Raw genomic sequence first — 6000 nt, 5'->3', positions numbered from 1 at the left:
GGGTCCCGGTCACAGGGGTCCCGGTCGCGGTCCCGAGCCACGGGGGTCCCGGGTCCCGGTGGTCTAGGTCCCAGTCCTGAGCTGCGAGAATCCCGGTCCTGGTCCCGGTCTCGGTCCGAGCCGCGGGGGTCCCGGTCCCGGTCGTCCCGGTCCCGGTCCCTGGTCCGAGCCGCAGGGGTCTCGGTTCCGAGGATCCCGGTCGCGGTCCCGAGCAGCGAGGGTCCCGGTCCCCGGGGCCCCGGTCGCGGTCCCGAGCCGCGGGGGTCCCGGTCCCGAGCCACGTGGGTCCCGGTCCCGAGCTGCGGGGGTCCCAGTCCCGGTCTCGAGCCGCAGGGTGTCCCGGTCCCAGGGGTCTAGGTCCGGGCAGGTGCAGTACCCATGTTTGGTCGCCAGGTGGCAGCAGGTCCCCACCAGCCCTGTGCTGAGCACTGCCCGGGCGAGCCCTGGGCCGGGTCTCAGCCCAGTTTACACCACCGGACCCCGGGAGTGCCCGCTGCGGCTGCGGGGTTCCCTGCGCTCTGCCCTTTGCCCACTCGCAGCCCGGGCACTCATACTCATTGCCTCCGTATGCAAAAGCACCCACGTGCCTCAAGCATTTCAGTCCTTTGCGTATGATGCGCTCTGTTTCGCTGTGGGAAACGGGTGCATTTGCTCTGTTTGCATTTGGAAGCAGCTGTTAGTAACAGCACCTTTAAATTATTTTTTTACAAAAGAGAAGAGACCTTGCAAGACTGCCCTTTTTGAGTAGGGGAAAACGAGCGGTGTAAATATGTGGCTTAGGAGAAGCTCCCACTAGGTTTCCCCTTGCACCACTAAGCCATCACGAGCTCTTGTGTTCACAGCCGCTCCCCGCGACGGGAAAGTCAGCCGTTACCGGAGTGAAGGGGTGCAGAGTACGCGGCAGGGCTGAAAGGTGGCACAAGGGAGCGGGGTCTTTCCTCCTCCTGCCTCCCTCCCTCCCCCCACCCGCCCCCCGCCCCCCGGCAGCGGGTACCCTCCGGCGAGGATTTGCTTTCCGCTGTGCCAGCCGGTCGGGGGGCAGCTCGGTTGCTCTCGGCAGCGCGTCTGTAAGCGAGTGCAGCGCTCTGCAGGCGGAGTCAGCGGCGGGCCGGGGGGCTGTGACACCGAGCGGCAGCTGCTCTCGGCCAGCAGCTTCGCCTCGGGACCGAGCCCCCCCAGGCAGCCGCTGTGGGCACAGCCCGCACCCCCCCGCAGAGCCCCGGGGCCGGCAGGCTGAGGGGAGCCCGCGGCGGCACCGAGCCCCGGCCCCGCGCGGAACGGCAGCCCAGCCCCCGCCCGCCGCAGCTCGAACGGGCGGCTGGTGCTTCTTCTCGTGCTGGTGCTTCTCACTTTGCCCCGGTAGCCGTGCGGAGCGCACCACAGGAGCTGTGCTGCCCGCTTTCTGGGGCGAGATGCGGAGCCGCTGCCTTTGCACTTGTCCGCAGCCAAAATGCTGCGTGAGCCGGGTTTTGGCTAGCTAACGACTATGAAGTCGTTCTCGAAGCAAGTGGTGGAGTCATAGTATACTACTGTGTGTGGGTGAGTGTCCCGCAACCCAGGGGAAAAGTGTCTGAGCTGCAGCAACAGCAAACTAGTTGTCCGATACCACAGTTGAAGGGAAAGTCTCGCGCTTCCCCTGTTCCAGCCTTGCAGTCCTGCTACTGCTTGTTGTGTTTGGTGAGCATAAGGACCGCTGAGCTGGCTGGAACTGACTGAAATAAGGACTGGTTGAGCTGACCAAAGAGCGAGTCTCCCCTAGAAAAAGACCATTACTATAGTTATACAGCAAACACCCTAAAAATCATTCTTCTTGTTTAAGTTTTATAAGAAATATATATATATATATAAAAAGAAATATTTAAAGAACTGTATAGATCTGTGCTAGAAAACCTAGGACATCTACTTACAGGTAGTACAGTAGAACTCCTCCTTACTGATTCAAAACAATCCATCCAAGACACAAGCTGAGGGGGAAAACTTCTGCTGTTTTTGAGTCGGTTACTGTACTCTGTCAGCAGCACATTGCTGGAGACAGAAGAGAAGAATTAATGTCTTCTGGAAGAATACAGTGTCCAAAAGAAATGCAAACCCAGCATCACTAAATTTGCACCCCAATCTAGAATGTTAACTGTGTCCTCAACAGCATCAAAACAGGTTTGCAAATGCACAAAATTTATAACTATTGCATGTATTGTTGCGATGACGTAATGAAAATAAAAAGGCATGCCCAGTGACTAATGTTCACTCTGATTGAATACTTATTTCCATTGAATTTTAAACTCATTGGATGAAAAACTTGCTCAACAACTTTTTTTTTTTTCTGGAAAAGAGCCCTTTAGCAAGTGTTGTGACCACTCCTTAAATGGTTTTCAGTTCAGTGGTCCCCCTAAAGAGTTCTCCAGTTAAGCTCATTCTATTATGCACGTGTGAAATATTTTTTTTCTTCCTAGCCTGAAGTTTTCTTTTAACCTAAACGTAGCTAGCTTAAATTGATATCACCTAGGCTCTTTTACCTTTATGCTACTCTTTTCCAATAGCCATGATGTTTTGTTCACCTCTCAGATGGGAAAAGTGTGTGCTTGTAGAATGGTAGTGCATTTTTGTCCATGGGGTACAAAAACAAGGGCGTATTGGAACCACGCTGTTACAGGTCTGAATGTTAAAGCTTGATCTAAAAACAAAAGAGTTAACAGAATAGTGATTTGAATTAAAAAAAAAAAAAGGGAAAGGCGGGCGGGGGGGGAGACACGGACACGACACACACCAGAATACAGTAATATTATCCGGAAATCCTGTGTCTTTGCATCTCACGTACATTCTCATTGTTTCTTCACTCCTTTCCTGTTTGCACAGGTGAAATGGATCAGCACTTCATGTGGCAAGTTGTTTTTCTTCCCTTCCTCCTGAAGGGGAGGCAACTCCCTGCTACTCTTGGACTTCTTTGTTTCAGCAACACCTTGATGGAGCGGATAGAGATAAGGAGCATTAGATGCGGGAGCTGGAGCAGTATCAGAAGACTGAGGCCTATGAAGTCTTTAGCAGGAAAGCACAGGACAGACAAAAGGCAAATCACACAGACAAGGTATTGAATGGGACAAAAATATGTGCCTGGAACAACACAAGATTCCCAGCTGGTTGTGCAGACTGACGCTCGTTTACAGCCTTTGATGTAAAGGCTTGTTAAAACGTGGATGCTCATCTCAGGGAGCTCATCTGTGGGTGTGAAATGGAACATTTTTCTTCGGGCAAATCCTAGTTTCATAAATATGACATACAGCAACCTACACCAGAAATAATAATTGTCATTATTTCGTCACAGCAGTGACCAAACCATTGTTAATTGGTCTCCATTGTTCTGGTATTGCTTGTTAAAGAAAATGTGTTTTGAATTCAGAAATTTAAAGTGCTAAAGCAGCTAAAGTGGCAGAACCAGGCCTCGTCCCCAGTACAGCCCTAATCCAAGGCTGGTTTAACACCCAGTCCAGTTAATCACTGGGAGAACAGAGAAACAACAGATGATCAACTTGTGCACACAGGTGCTCGCAGAAACGCAGATGTTTCAAGAAAAAAAAAATCAGTATATGTGAATAGGAATTGCTCAAAGACTAAGTGTGCTTGAAGGAGTGTGTGAGTTAAAGCAGGCAGAAAGAAGATCACGATCCGAGGAGGAGCCTGGAACCGAGGCAGAGACTGGAAGCAAATAGATGAATCAACAGGGACAGGGTCAGGTGATGGATTTGCAGAATGGACAAGACCAAAGGAAACTTCTAAAAACCTCGGGCATTGACTAATGATTTGATAAGTGTATATAAGCCGTGCTGTGTCCCTTTGCTCTCTGCCACTCGCTGGGGCGGTGGCCCAGCTCTGAGGGGCGATTAAAGCAAACCCAGTGGTACCCACGTCTGTGTAAATTTCTCCTTTAACACTATACGTGAAGCATATGACAGAAGTGCTGGTAATCCACTGGTGTTGTGACTGTTGACTGATGTCCCGTGTTAGAATAAATACAAGTACAATGGCTAACAGGCCTCACGTGCATGAAGAACATGAGAACGGTGGTGCTGGGTCAATGGGTCTGTGCTTTTCTCTGGTGCTCTCCTTGCTACCACCTAGCACTCAGCTGGCAAGTTCATGGGCACAGCCAGGACCAGTCCAGCCTCTTGTTTTCCAGGGAGCCGATCACCACACATATGGGAAACAGACAGTAGACAAGACCTAGTTCTTCATATCCTTTCCGTTGTTTTGCTAGAGAATCTAAAGTTTGATAGACCTTATTTTGTTTGTATTTACATTGGCACTTCAGTGGGTCCAGACTAAATGGCCACTCTCTACCTGACTGCTGCAAAAATTGGTTTGAGCCCTCGGTTAGTAACCAGCCGTTGGTTAACTTCGTCTTTGAAATACAGCAACCTATGGTGGAATAGGAAACTGAGACAGTTAGGGACATCGGTTGTATTTACTCAAAGGAGGTGGAAAATTTTCTAGGGAAATTTTTTAATAGTGTTAGCATAAAAATCCTGTATGTGGCACATGAGCGACTGCTCTAAGCAAATGGCTTTTTAGAATTAGAAGCCATCCCTGCCTTAAGTGACGCATTTAGAAAAAGTCTCTATGTGAATATTAAGCTCACACAGCAAAGCTGCAGCTACCTGATAGCACAGTATTTTTCCTGGTTTGGAGGATTTTTTTATTCACCTAAAACTTTCCAACAGTCGTCACTGCTAGTTTATTCCCTGTATGACAAATAAGTAGTAAATGAAGGTGTTTTCATACAATGGAACAATCTGCATGCTTGCATTTTTTTCACAGCTGTTGCAAAGATGTACTTGAAACCCTGAAGAGCTTTTGCTTTTTATACTACTGAAAACCACACTACACAGCTTTTTGCAAATTTCCAGTCTGCAGAATCGCAGAGTAATTGTTCGTTTGTTTCCGTGAAAGAAAAAAACCCCAACACATCTTCCTTTAGAGGCAATATTTTGCTGCAGATTTTAGTTCTATCTTTTCTATTTCATCTACCTCTTCTCCAGCTCAGAAAGGTCTACTTCTTTAGAAATTCTTTTCATTTGATGTGCTAGAATATCTCTGTGTAGTAGTCGAAAAGGAACTGGACCTGCCCTTTGTCTCACTCAATTCTCATTTCTATAATACATGCAGTTTTCCTTTACTTATTAAGGAAAATTACCAAATCCCATACAGCTACCTGGGATCATGGATCAATCTGAATATGCGTGGCCCAGCACTACTTTTTGCAACTGATCTAAAATTCTGTGCCAAACTCTATCATAACCCAGGAATGGAAATAATAGGGATGACATACTTTGCATATCTTCTCTGCAGGTTGTTACGACCCGCTGCAAGTAAATAAGAAAAAATACAGGTAGTGGACATTTCTAAATAAACCTCTGACATCTGAAGAAGTCATTTTAATATCAGATTTATTCTCACCATACTTTCTGCATGGAAGACCAGAAGAATCTATGCTTTTAATACAATTTGTGCAGGAAAGCACTGGCAAAAATACTAGAGTACTTGTAATGTTTGTTCCTACACCAAACATGCTGAGGTGAGGCTTAAAAGCCCACCTGTGAATTCACATTTGCCGCAGTGCTGTTAGTAAAAGCTGTAACTATCCGTATTTTTTTGAGAATGCTTAAAATAAAACACAACCTAACTCTCAGTTATAGAACAGTGTAGCACAGCAAAGACGTTATCATCTAATTTTTTCATTATAAGATGTGGGTGCATAACCAGGAAGAACACTAACAATTATTTCTTAGTAAACCTTTCCAGCATAAAACCATTTAATGGGGCAGTGCAAATCAGAACATACTCTGACTTTAACATGAAAGAACACTTCTGCTGTATAGGTAGACAAAAAAAATTGACTTAGTGGGGTATTTTCGTTCTCACAGTGCTGTTTCCTCTCCTTTCATTGTCCGTAACCTAGCTACCCAGTGATTTTTGGGGGACGTTAGGGTTAGCATAGATGTTAGGTTA

General features: G+C 47.5%; 1 long non-coding RNA gene across 1 annotated transcript; it reads right to left on the bottom strand.

The window, feature by feature from the left end:
• Window positions 1-2235: 2235 nt before the first annotated feature.
• On the bottom strand, window positions 2236-3038 carry LOC121082297. Its single transcript, XR_005825966.1, has 2 exons — window positions 2765-3038; window positions 2236-2671 (listed from the first exon to the last, which is right to left on the bottom strand). It is a non-coding gene; the product is annotated as an uncharacterized LOC121082297 (long non-coding RNA).
• Window positions 3039-6000: the final 2962 nt, after the last annotated feature.

Source organism: Falco naumanni, unplaced genomic scaffold (genome assembly GCF_017639655.2).
Source record: "Falco naumanni isolate bFalNau1 unplaced genomic scaffold, bFalNau1.pat scaffold_62_arrow_pat_ctg1, whole genome shotgun sequence".
Classification (NCBI taxonomy): Eukaryota; Metazoa; Chordata; class Aves; order Falconiformes; family Falconidae; genus Falco; species Falco naumanni.
Note: the sequence above shows the minus strand (reverse complement) of the source record. Positions and strands in the feature narration are given on the sequence as shown.